The sequence below is a fragment of the Papio anubis genome, chromosome 17 (assembly GCF_008728515.1).
Source record: "Papio anubis isolate 15944 chromosome 17, Panubis1.0, whole genome shotgun sequence".
NCBI lineage: Eukaryota > Metazoa > Chordata > Mammalia > Primates > Cercopithecidae > Papio > Papio anubis.
In genome coordinates this window covers 989258-1002195 of record NC_044992.1, presented here as the reverse complement: position 1 = coordinate 1002195, position 12938 = coordinate 989258, and the positions used below count along the sequence as shown (strand labels likewise).

At 50.3% G+C, this 12938-nt stretch overlaps 1 long non-coding RNA gene across 1 annotated transcript; it reads left to right on the top strand.

Moving 5' to 3' along the window:
- Positions 1 to 2005: 2005 nt before the first annotated feature.
- LOC108582554 lies at positions 2006 to 12431 on the top strand. The gene is made up of 2 exons (XR_001896169.2): positions 2006 to 2434; positions 12175 to 12431. It is a non-coding gene; the product is annotated as an uncharacterized LOC108582554 (long non-coding RNA).
- Positions 12432 to 12938: the final 507 nt, after the last annotated feature.

The following is a 12938-nucleotide window of genomic DNA, read 5'->3' as shown; positions in this document are numbered from 1 at the left end:
AGCCCCTGCACAAACTGAAGTTTTATCTCTTCTCATCAGTGCTGGGAGAGGAAACTGCTCTTTTGCCCCGGTCAGGTTTCTCCTGCGCTTCTCTTGGGGGATCTCCAAGTCTTCATCGCTTGCAACCCACAGTTTCATTGCACACAGCCCACCTCTCCTGTCTCAGGAAAAGTTGAGGCCAACAGGTGTGAACCCTCAGCTTCCTGCCACAGAGAGATCTGTCCCACCCGCTTGCATGTCCTCTCCTCCTGCCGTCTGAAGATAACCCTGTTGCTGGGGCGGGGAGCGGGGAAGCATCTCCAGTCTCATCCTCACAGAAGGTACACTTTGAGCCGCTAGCTATTATTCCCTCTCTCCAGTTGCTTTTTGATTTTTCAAGGGTTTTTGTGTGGCGGGGGTGGTTTTCTGTTTCTGGTTTTCATTTTTGTTTTTTTTTTGAGACATGGTCTTACTCTGTCACTCAGGCTGAGGGGCAGTAGCATAATCACAGCTCACTGCAGCCTTGACCTCCTGGGCTCAAGCAGTCCTCCCACCTCAGCCTCCCGAGTAGCTGGGATTACAAACGTGCACCACCACGCCTGGCTAATTTTTATATTTTTAGTAGAGACAGGATTTCATCATGTTGGCCATGCTGGTCTCGAACTCCTGACCTTGTGAACTCCTGACCATTTTTCATGCTTTAATGAACATTATTTTTTAGAATGATTTTAGAGGTACAGAAAAATTAGGCTGAGTGCAGTGGCTCCTGCCTGTAATCCCAGCACTTTGGGACCCTGAGGCAGGTGGATCACCTGAGGTCAGGAGTTCGAGACCAGCCTGGCCAACATGGTGAAACCCTGTCTTTACTAAAAATACAAAAATTAGCCAGGTGTGGTGGTGGGTGCCTGTAATCCCAGCTACTTGGGAGGCTGAGGCAGGAGAATCACTTGAACCCAGGAGGCGGAGCTTGCACTCAGTGGAGACTGTGTCATTGCACTCCAGCCTGGGGGACAACAGTGAAACTGCCTCAAAAGAGAAAGAAATAAAAAAGATGGACAGAAAAAGTGAGAAGCTAATACCAAGAGTCCCCCATATACCCTGAACCCATTTCCTTGTTATTAACATATCACATGACTGTAGTACATTTATTACAATTAATTAATCCATACTGACACATCATTATTAAGAAACCCTGTCTCTACAAAAAATTAAAAAATTAGCTGTGGGTGGTGGTATGCACCTGTAGTCCCAGCTACTCAGGAGGTTGAGGTGGGAGGATCCCTTGAGCCCAGGAGTTTGAGGCCGCAGTGAGCAAAGATCGTGTCACTGTACTCTAGTCTGGGCGACAAAGCGAGACCCAGTCTCTAAAAAGCAAAAATAAAAGGGGGGTTTCAGGCCTACAAGGAATCAGAAAAATTTCCCTCATGTGCATGCAATTGAGGCAGCTGAACATGATCAAAGAGACTAGAACTGCCTCAGAGACAGGAGTCTGGCAGGTGAGGGAAAGGAAGAAGGAAGTGCTGGGCAGCCGGGGCAGCTTGGTGAGGGGTGGACTGGTGAGCACAGGGCATCAGCCGTTGTCCCCCTGCCCCCACCGACACACAGCCGGATGGGCCCCGGCTCTGTGGCCTCCAGCTCTCACCGTTGAAGCTGCTGCAGTGAGAGCCCTGAGAGCGAAGCCAGAAAGGAAACTGCTCCCACCCAGCACCTCCACCCACCAGGAGCCCGCCGGTGTGGTTTGCATTTCTGCTTGTTTTCCTGGCATCCCCCTCCCTTCTCTCACTAAAGTGATCTCTCTTGGCCGGGCGCGGTGGCTCACTCCTGTAATCCCAGCACTCTGGGAGGCCGAGGCGGGCGGATCACCTGAGGTCAGCAGTTCGAGACCAGCCTGGCCAACATGGTGAAACCCCGTCTCTACTAAAAATACAAAACTTGGCTGGGCATTGCGGCAGACACCTGTAATCCCAGCTACTTGGGAAGCCGAGGCAGGAGAATCGCTTGAACCCGGGAGGTGGAGGTTGCAGTGAGCTGAGATCGCACCACTGCACTCCAGCCTGGGCGACAGTGAGACCCTGTCTAAAAAAAGAGAAAAAACCAAAAAGGAAGAAAAAAAAAATCTCCCTTTTCTGTTGGAGCGTCTCCACTCCTTTGTCCTCAGCACTTTGAATGGGATCGGTGTAAGCCTGTCGGAGACTCCCCTCTTGGCCACAGCACATGGTTCAGGGACGGGCAGTTGCCAGTCAGAGCCAATAAGATGCCCAGAGATGTTTGCTGGAGCTGCCAGGAATGAAATACCTCCTTTGTGGAAATTGCCTGAATAGACTCGCACCTGCTGGACGTACATGAGCATGGCTCTAGCTCTGGGAAATGACCGTCTTCACCAGGCAACCGTGAAGATGGGAACAGGTCAGAGAATGCAGCCATTTGCAGCAAGAAAAGAGAGCCGGGAAATGCGGTAAGAGAAAAACCAGGCTCTTGGTCACATTGTTTGAATACTAGATCTCACCACGCCTAAAGATCTATCCCCAAACTCTTCAGTTACATAGGTCAAAATACTCTCTTTATTATTGAAACAGTGTATTGACCTGTTACTTTAGCTGTTGTTTGCAATGGCAATGTGAGGAGTCCGAAGGAATACGGATGGTCAGAGTCCATTTAATGCATATATCATGATTGTCAGGCTTGATCTTTTATTTTCTCTTCCTTTCTTTTCTTTTTTTTTTTTTTTGGAGGCAGAGTCTCGCTCTGTCACCCAGGCTGCAGTGCAGTGGCGCCATCTCGGCTCACTGCAAGCTCCACCTCCCAGGTTCAAGCAATTCTCCCGCCTCTACCTCCTGAGTAGCTGGGATTACAGGTGCCGGCCACCACACCCGGCTAATTTTTGTGTTTTTAGTAGAGACGGGGTTTCACCGTGTTGGCCAGGCTGGTCTTGAACTCCTGACCTCAAGTGATCTACCCACTTCGGCCTCCCAAAGTGCTGGAATTACAGGTGTGAGCCACTACACCCGGCCCTTTTTCTTTCTTTTTCAGACAGGATCTGACTCTGCCGCCCAGGCTAGAGTGCAATGGCGTGATCACAGCTCACTGTCACCTCTGCCTCCTGGGTTCAAGCAGTCCTCCCACCTCAGCCTCATGAGTAGCTGGGACTACAGGCACCTGCCACCACGCCTGGGTAATTTTTGTGTTTTTTGTAAAGACAGGACTCACCATGTTGTCCAGGCTGGTCTCGAACTCCTGGGCTCGAGCAGTCCACTCACTTCAGCCTCCCAAAGTGCCGGGATTACAGGCGTGACCCACCACGCGTCCCCCCACCCCGCCTTGATCTTTATAAGGACTGTGAGGTGCTTGGAAGATGCAGAGATAAACAAGGTGGAATTCTGTCCTGAACCAGTCCCTTCTTAGTCAAAAGAAGGAGAGGAAGAATGGCTTGAACTTGAACTCTGCCTCTTTTTTTTTTTTTTGAGACGGAGTCTCGCTCTGTCGCCCAGGCTGGAGTGCAGTGGCCGGATCTCAGCTCACTGCAAGCTCCGCCTCCTGGGTTTACACCATTCTCCTGCCTCAGCCTCCCGAGTAGCTGGGACCACAGACGCCCGCCACCTCGCCCGGCTAGTTTTTGTATTTTTAGTAGAGACGGGGTTTCACCATGTTAGCCAGGATGGTCTTGATCTCCTGACCTCGTGATCCGCCCGTCTTGGCCTCCCAAAGTGCTGGGATTACAGGCTTGAGCCACCGCGCCCGGCCTAGTCTGCCTCTTTTGAAATACAAATATTCCCAATTAGTGATGACACAGATTCTATAAAATCAATTAGTAGACGCGTCTTTGGCAGCCCAGCTGTGAAAGCCTGTCTCAGGTCACTGCTAGTCAGGCTGGTGACACAAAAAATTGACATTTGATACTTTTGCTCTAAAGATTTGGGATTAAGTCAATGTGTTCATCTATGAAATAGCAGCCTTTGAAAACCCAAATCCCACATCATTAAATGGGATTAGCAAAGCTTTATTATTTATGTATTTAATTTTCTTTTTTGAGATGGAGTTTTGCTCTTGTCGCTCAGGCTGGAGTGCAATGCTGCAGTCTCGGCTCACTGCAACCTCTGCCTCTTGGGCTCAAGCGATTCTCTTGCCTCAGCCTCCCAAGTCGCTGGGATAACAGGCGACCGACCGCCAACACGCCTGGCTAATTTTTTTGTACTATTATTATTATTATTATTACTTTGAGACAGACTCTTGCTCTGTTGCCCAGGCTAGAGTGCAGTGGCGCGATCTCGGCTCACTGCAACCTCTGCCTCCCGGCTTCAAGCGATTCTCCTGCCTCAGCCTCCCTCGTAGCTGGGACTACAGGTGACTGCCACCATGCCCGGCTAATGTTTGTATTTTCAGTAGAGATGGGATTTCACCATGTTGGCCAGGCTGGTCTTGAACTCCTGACCTCAGGTGATCCTTCCACCTCGGCCTCCCAAAGTGCTGGGATTACAGGCGTGAGCCACTGCGCCCAGTCGAATTTTTAGTAGAGATGGGGTTTTGCCACGTTGGCCAGGCTGGTCTCGAACTCCTGACCTTGTGATCCACTCGCCTCGGCCCCCCAAAGTGCTGGGATTACAGGCGTGAGCCACCGCGCCCGCCGGACATTGGGATTTAAGATTTCAAGGCAGGATTAGGCTGAGGTCCTCGGGTGGCCGTGTGACCTCTGCACACCCGGAGGCGCCTCCTCCCTGCGCCTGCAGACAGGTCCGACGTGTGGAAGCTCTGGGTTCTCCTGGGGCTTCAGCCAGCCCCCGGTCTTTCTGCCTCAGCTCCGCGGGGAGCTCTTTGCCGCTCCGCAGCGCTTTCCCAGAGTCCCCAGTTCTCTCCAGTTCCCGCCGGGACTCCAGGAAGGGGCGGTGTTTGAAGGCTCCTCCCACGGAGCGCGAGCGTTTCCTGTGCAGGAGCTGGGCAGCCTCTCCGCAGACTGGTGTGAGCTGGTGCTGCGGAGAAGGTTCCAGAACACCGGGCTATGTTTAACCTGGCACAGGTGCCCAATTCCCAGCTCAGAGAAGGGCTGCGGTAGGTGGGAAACAATCTTGCTTTCATTGCTTATTTTATCATTTCATTGTTTTTTACATTAAAAATATTTTTTTTTGAGACAGAGTCTTGCTCTGTCGCCAGGCTGAAGTGCAATGGCACGATCTCGGCTCACTGCAACCTCCACCTCCCGGGTTCAAGCAGTTCTTGGCCGGGCGCGGTGGCTCACGCCTGTAATCCCAGCACTTTGGGAGGCGGAGGCGGGTAGATCACTTGAGGTCAAGGGTTTGAGACCAGCCTGATCAACATGATGAAACCCTGTCTCTATTAAAAGAAAAAAAAAAAAAAAAAAGCAGCCACACATGGTGGCACACACCTGTAATCCCAGCTACTCGGGAGGCTGAGGCAGGAGAATCACTTGAACCTGGGAGGCGGAGGTTGTAGTGAGCCGACATCGTACCATTGCACTCTAGCCTGGGAGACTGAGCGAGACTCCGGCTCAAAAAAGAGAGATTCTCCTGCCTCAGCCTCTCGAGTATCTGGGATTACAGGCGCACGCCACCACGCCTGGCTAATGTTTGTATTTTTAGTAGAGACAGCCTTTCACCATGTTGGAAAGGCTGGTCTCGAACTTCTGACCTCAGGTGATCCTTTCACCTCGGCCTCCCGAAGTGCTGGGATGACAGGTGTGAGCCACCGCACCCGGCCCATCATTTATTTATTTATTTTTTTAATTTTTAATTAATTTATTTTTTTGAGACGGAGTCTCTCTGTCGCCCAGGCTGGAGTGCAGTGGTGCGATCTCCACTCACTGCAAGCTCCGCCTCCCGGGTTCACGCCATTCTGCCTCAGCCTCCCGTGTAGCTGGGACCACAGGCGCCCACCACCACGTCTGGCTAATTTTTGTATTTTTAGTAGAGACGGGGTTTCACCATGTTAGCCAGGCTGGTCTGGATCTCCTGACCTCGTGATCCGCCCGTCTCGGCCTCCCAAAGTGCTGGGATTCCAGGCGTGAGCCACCGCGCCCGGCCCATCATTTATTATTTTATCAAACATTTAGGATGCCGGATTCAGTGGGCATCTTCACCTGGCTTCGCTGCTAGTTTTCCTTTCCACAAATCCTTCCGGCTTGTTACTTAAGAAATAACTATCTCCCGCAGGGGCCAAAGAGGGCCGGGGAGAAAATGAAATTGACCAAGTGTCAATGACGGAGGGCAGGGGAGAGATAAATGTTCCATCAGCAGTGGGAGTGGGTCCAAAAAGACTCTTAGACTCCTAAATTGCTCACTTGTCCTCCCTGTAGTGAGTTTGCTCCAAATGGCTGGAAAAGCTATTTCTGCTAATCACAGCACAGGCCCGTTGCTGGAAGGGGGCCAGCCTGGGCCCAGCCGGAGTGTGAATTGCACCCGGATTCATTATCTTTATCTAGTCCAACATTTTAGTGGTAGGTTTTTGTTTGATTTCAAAGTGAGATGGTTAGGTCATTATTTGTTAAATTATAGCTTTTAATTAGCAGATCTATTGAAATGAAAAGCCTGGAAGAGACGCACACACAGACACATGCCGCTAAGTTTTTGTTTGGAATTTTTAATTATTACTGTTCGGAAAACATTAGTTGGGGGCGTTAAGGTTTTTTTTTTTTTTTTTTAAAGAAAATCTTCAAATTATGCGCTGTTGGGGGAAGGCGGGAGGGAGACACCAGTGAGCTAGAGACCTCTAGTAATGCCATCAGTATTATTACCCAGCCCCGGGTCCTTGTCTTTGCAGAAAAGAGAGGGAACAGATGGGTTTATAATAATTCATATACTTTCTCCTCAGAGTGGGAATCGGATTAAATCAGTGGGTAACCAAGATTGGCTGCGATGGAGTTCTGTTCTGTTCCTAATTCCACTGGAAGGCAGGGAGGATGGTTGAGGGTGGTGGGGTTGGAGTAGGGCAATGTGGTGGGGAGTGGATCAGCCTTGGTAGATTTGCCCGTTGGGGATTTAGTTTCTGCCTTTTGGAGGAACACGGAGGAGCTAATATTCTCTCTCTCTCTCTCTCTCTTTTTTTTTTTTTTTTTGAGAAGGAGTCTCGCTCTGTCGCTCAGGCTGGAGTGCAATAGTGAGCTCTCAGCTCACTGCAACCTCTGCCTCTCGGGTTCAAGCGATTCTCTGGCCTCAGCCTCCTGAGTAGCTGGGACTACAGGCGCCCGCCACCACGCCCGGCTAGTTTTTGTGTTTTTAGTAGAGATGGGGTTTCAACATGTTGACCAGGCTGGTCTCGAACCCCTGACCTCAGGTGATCCGCCCGTCTTGGCCTCCCAAAGTGCTGGGATGACACGCATGAGCCACGGCGCCTGGCCGGCAGTAATCTGGATCCCCTCCCTCTTTCCCAGGGTTAGGGTGCGGGAGTGAGTTCCGATTCAGATGTCTTCCATCCTCTCTGATTCTGAAACCCCTTCCTTTGAAAACAGAACACCTTGCAAAGGTCACTTGTAACCAGAGGCTTTTTGGTTGTGTGTTAGGGTTTCTCTGAGTGAGCTTTCCCAGAAGGGAAGATGAGAAAATAGCCCATTAATAAATAGCACGTTGTTCTAAAAGATAGTTACAGCTTCTGTTGGAACTGTTGTTTTGATTTTGCAAAATCTGAGTGTGGATGTGATGCTTCGTCTCCCCATCTTGCTTTCATTCTTATGCTTAATAATCACATTCACTCCACTCTAGGAGTAATCAAAGCCAGGCAGCCGTCTCAAAGCTGTGGGGGGAGAACAGCACAGATAAGAAGCCCAGAATCGGGAATTGTCTTCTGATGAGCAAATGTCAAATTTTATAGATAAGCTTTGGGGATGAGAGAAAGGGTTATCGTGATAGCCTGAAGCAACTTAGATTCGTTGCTGGCGCTCTGACGGCAGGATACATGTTTGGGAGGTGATTCCACGCACAGATTTTGGTCTCCGCAAAAGGCTAGAGCGTGAAATAAATACAAGAAAAGGCTTTAAAGCTTTTTACTCCGGCAACAACAAAAAACAAAAATTTAATCTTTGTAATTTCATGTTATTGAAAATCTACTCCACTACATGTTTTGTTATTTTTGAAGCACATGATTGCTCCAGTGGCAGCTGTGTGCACTGGTGTCAGTAAAATATCATCTGTCATTCACATGACATTTCTTCCCTCCATAGCCCCCAGCAAGGGTCCTGACGAACACAATTAAAACCACTGCACTAGGGGCCGGGCGCGGTGGCTCACGCCTGTCATCCCACCACTTGGGGAGGCCAAGGCGGATGGATCATGAGGTCAGGAGATCGAGACCATCCTGGCTAACATGGTGAAACCCCTCTCTACTAAAAATACAAAAAATTAGCCTGGCTTGGTGGTGGCGCCTGTGGTCCCAGCCACTCTCGGGAGGCTGAGGCAGGAGAATGGCGTGAACCCGGGAGGCGGAGCTTGCAGTGAGCCGAGATTGCTCCACTGCACTCCAGCCTAGGGTACAATACAAGACACTGTCTCAAAAACAAAAACAAGAAAAACCCCACTGCACTAGGCAGGCGCCGTGGCTCACACCTCTGATCCCAGCTACTCGGGAGGCAGAGGCAGGAGAATCGCTTCAATCCGGGAGGCAGAGGTTGTGGTGAGCCAAAATCAAGCACAGCTCTCCAGGCTGGGCGACAATGCAAGACACCATCTCAAAAACAAAAAAGAGACGGGAATGTCACCAAAGCTTTCAAGAAAAGATAATACCAGGGCTACTTAAATTGTTCCAATCTATAGGAAAAGAAGAAAAACTTCCAAACTCTTCTAAAAACATGAGCACAAGGCTGATCGCAAACCCGGGAAAGACTCCACTAAAAATATAAATGTAGGCCGGGAGCAGTGGCTCACGCCTGTCATCCCAGCACTTTAGGAGGCCGAGGCGGGCGGATCACAAGGTCAGGAGATCAAGGCCATCCTGGCGAACACGGTGAAACCCCGTCTCTATTAAAAAATACCAAAAACGTGCCGGGCGCGGTGGCTCACGCCTGTAATCCCAGCACTTTGGGAGGCCGAGACGGGCGGATCACGAGGTCAGGAGATCGAGACCATCCTGGCGAACACGGTGAAACCCCGTCTCACCCAAAAAATACAAAAATCTAGCGAGGTGGCCCGAGGCCTGTAGTCCCAGCTACTGGGAGGCTGAGGCAGGAGAATAGTGAGGAGGCCACAGGGAAGCGGAAAGTGAAAGGCAGAGACCAAGCCACTACCTCCAGCCTGGGTGACACAATGAGACTCCGTCTCAAAAATATATATATATATATAAAATATAGAAATATCTCAGTGGTAACATTTAACAAAAGTACAAATTCAATATTGGTAAACAGAATATAGCATATTGATTTATTTTTATTTTTATTTGGCTGCTACCCCAGATGGAGATCGGCTCTGTGCGCCCAGGCTGGAGTGCGGTGGCGGATCTCAGCTCACTGCAAGCTCAGCCTCCTGGGTTCCGCCATTTCTCCTGCCTCCAGCCTCCCCAGTAGCTGGGACTACGAGAAGCCAGCCACCTAAGCCGGCTAGTTTTTGTATTTTTAGTAGAGGCGGGGTTTCACCATGATAACCAGGATAGTCTCGTCTCCTGACCATCCTTCTAAAAGAATGGGCGTGAATACTGTGTTAGGAGGTGGTGCCTTTTAAGGAGGTGATTAGGCCGGGAGGGGCTTCGCCCTCAGTGTAGGTCTAACGCCCTCATCTTATAAAAGGGCTTGGCCCTCATGTGTAGTTAGTAGTTAGTTTAATGCCATCATCGTATAAAAGGGTGCCTCTGGGCGCCTGTTGCTGGCTACCCCTCCGCCCTCTGCCGTGTGAGTAACACGCCCCCTCCCTGGATGACGCAACTTTCAAGGCTCCGTTGGGAAGCAGAGACCCCGCCCTCACCTTACCAGGCCTGCCGCTGCCTTTTGCTCTCCGGAACTGTGAGCCAGTGCATTATCTGTTAATTATGCATTTCCCAGTCTCAGGTATTCTGTTATAACAGCACGAAATGGACTAACGCAATAAGCAAAGTCAAATGATAAATGACAAGTTTGGAAAAATATTTTCAACTCACAGCACAGGCAAAGAGCTAAGTTCTCTGGTATTTAAAGAATTCCTACACATAGATAAGAAAAAGATTAACAGCCCAAGAGAAAAATGGGCAAAAGACTTAAACAGATGGTCCAGGTGTGGTGGCTCACACCTCTAATTCCAGCACTTTGGGAGGCCGAGGCGGGCAGATCACCTGAGGTTAGGGGTTCGAGACCATCCTGGCTCACGTGGAGAAACCCCGGCTCTACTAAAAATACAAAAATTAGCTGGGCGGGGTGGCGGGCGTTTGTAATCCCAGCTACTCGGGAGACTGAGGCAGGAGAATCGCTTGAACCCGGGAGGCAGAGGTTGCAGTGAGCGGAGATCGCACCATTGCATTCCAGCCTGGGCAACGAGAGCGAAACTCCCTCTAAAAAAAAAAAAAAGCCTCAAACTCCTGGGCTCACCTGATCCTCCCACCTTGGCCTTCCGAGGACCTGGTATTACAGTTGCTGGTCTGGAACTCCTGGGCTCAAGCACATCCTCCTGCCTCGGCCCTCCCGTAGCGCTGGGATTACAGGCGTGAGCCACCGCACCCGCAGCGAGTTCTGTGAGGGTCCTTACCTCAACCCAGAACAGACGTTTTTGTTTGCCGGTTCCTTTTTTCTTGCCAGCAAGGCTGTGATTTCTCATGGGGAAATTAACGCTTCCCGGGGTCTCAGCCATGTGGTTTAGGTACAGTTAACCCCCCGCCCTCAGCTCCAGGAACAGATGCTAGTTGACTTACAGCAGTGCCACTGGCAGCAGTGATTAGTTTAAAAGAGAACGAGACCATCCTGGCTAAGAAGGTGAACCCTGTCTCTACTAAAACTTCTAAAAATTAGTCAGGCGTGGTGGTGCAGCCTCTGCCTCCGGGGTTCAAGTGATTCTCCTGTCTCAGCCTCCTGAGTAGCTGGGATTATAGGTGCGTGCCACTGGGCCCGGCTAATTTTTGTATTTTTAGTAGAGATGGGGTTTCACCATGTTGGCCAAGACTGTGCCGCTGCACTCCAGCCTGGGCAACAGAGCAAGACTCCATCTCAAAAAAAAAAAAAGAAGAAGAAGAGAAGCCGGGTGCGGTGGCTCACACCTGTAATCCCAGCACTTTGGGAGGCTGAGTGGGGTGGATCATTTGAGCCCAGGGGTTCGAGACCAGCCTGGGCAACATGGTGAAACAAACAAAAACCGAAACTACCAAAAAAACACACAAAAAACTAACAAAAAAATCAGCCAGACTTGGTGTTGCACATGTGTAGTCCCACCTACTAGGGGGGCTGAAGTGGGAGGGTCGGTTGAGTCCAGGAGGTTGAGGCTGCAGTGAGCAATGAGTGAACCACTGCACTCCAGCCTGGGTGACAGATCGAAACTCTGTCTCAAATAAGTTGGGGGCTGGGCATGGTGGCTCACACCTGTCATCCCAGCACTTTGGGATGCTGAAGCAGGAGGATCACTTGAAGCCAGGAGTTCAAGACCAGCCTGGGCAACATAGCGAGACCTTGTCTCTACAAAAAATAAAAAATTAGCCAGAGCAAGTCTCTCTCAGTCAGTCAGTCTCTCTCTCTCTCTCTCTCTTTTTTTTTTTTTTTTTTTTGAGATGGAGTCTTGCTCTGTCGCCCAGGCTGGAGTACCGTGGTGCGATCTTGGCTCACTGCAAGCTCCGCCTCCCGAGTTCACACCATTCTCCTGCCTCAGCCTCCCGAGTAGCTGGGACTACAGGCGCCTGCTACCTCGCCCGGCTAGTTTTTTGTGTTTTTAGTAGAGACAGGGTTTCGCTGTGTTAGCCAGGATGGTCTCAACCTCCTGACCTTGTGATCCGTCCGCCTTGGCCTCCCGAAGTGCTGGAATTACAGGTGTGAGCCACCGTGCCCGACCTCTCTTTCTCTCTAAGTTCCAGTTGGAGAACCACCAAATTGGACACAGTTCCCCCAGGGAGAGGTGCCAGAATGGGGACAGATGTTCATTTTTTTTTTTTTTGAGATGGAGTCTTGCTCTGTCACCCCAGCTGATATGTTCGTTTTTTATCTTATATAATTCTGGATTCTTCCAGTTTTCTTTCACAAGCCCCTATTGCTTTTGTAATGTACAAAATGTGAAAAACAAGTTGCACATGAGAGCTTTCCTTGCTTGTTTCTAGAAAGAGAGGCGTGGAATCGGCAGAGCCCTGGCAGCCTGACAAGCAAACGGACCCCATTCTGCAGTAATTAGAAAACGTCATGCTACGATGCCATGTGAAGCACACACCAGCATCTGCCAAAACACTCAAGCTGGATCGAATTACGGGGAAACATCAGATGGGCCCAGATTACACAGGACGCTCTCCTTGACGACTGGCATGGAATCCTCAAAAACAGCAATGCTGTGGAAGACATAAATAAAACAGAACAAAAGGTAGGAGGGCTGGGCGCAGCGGCTCACGCCTGTAATCCCAGCACTTTGGGAGGCTGAGGCGGGTAGATCACGAGGTTAGGAGTTCAAAACCAGCCTGGCCAAAATGGTGAAACTCTGTCTCTACTAAAATTACAAAAAATTAGCCAGGTGTGGTGGTGCATGCCTATAATCCCAGCTACTCAGGAGGCTGAGGCAGGAGAATCACTTGAACGTGGGAGGTGGAGGTTTCAGTGAGCCAAGACTGAGGCACTCCACTCCAGCCTGGGCGACAGAGCGAAACTCCATCTCAAAAAAAAAAAAAAAAAAAAAAAGCCGGGCAGGTGCAGTAGCTCATGCCTGTAATCACAGCACTTTGGGAGGCCAAGGTGGTTGGATCACTTGAGGTCAGGAGTTCGAGACCAGCCTGATCAGCATGGTGAAACCCCATCTCTACTAAAAAAATACAAAATTAGCCGGGTGTGGTGGTGCATGCCTGTAATCTCAGCTATTCGGGAGGCTGAGGCAGGAGGA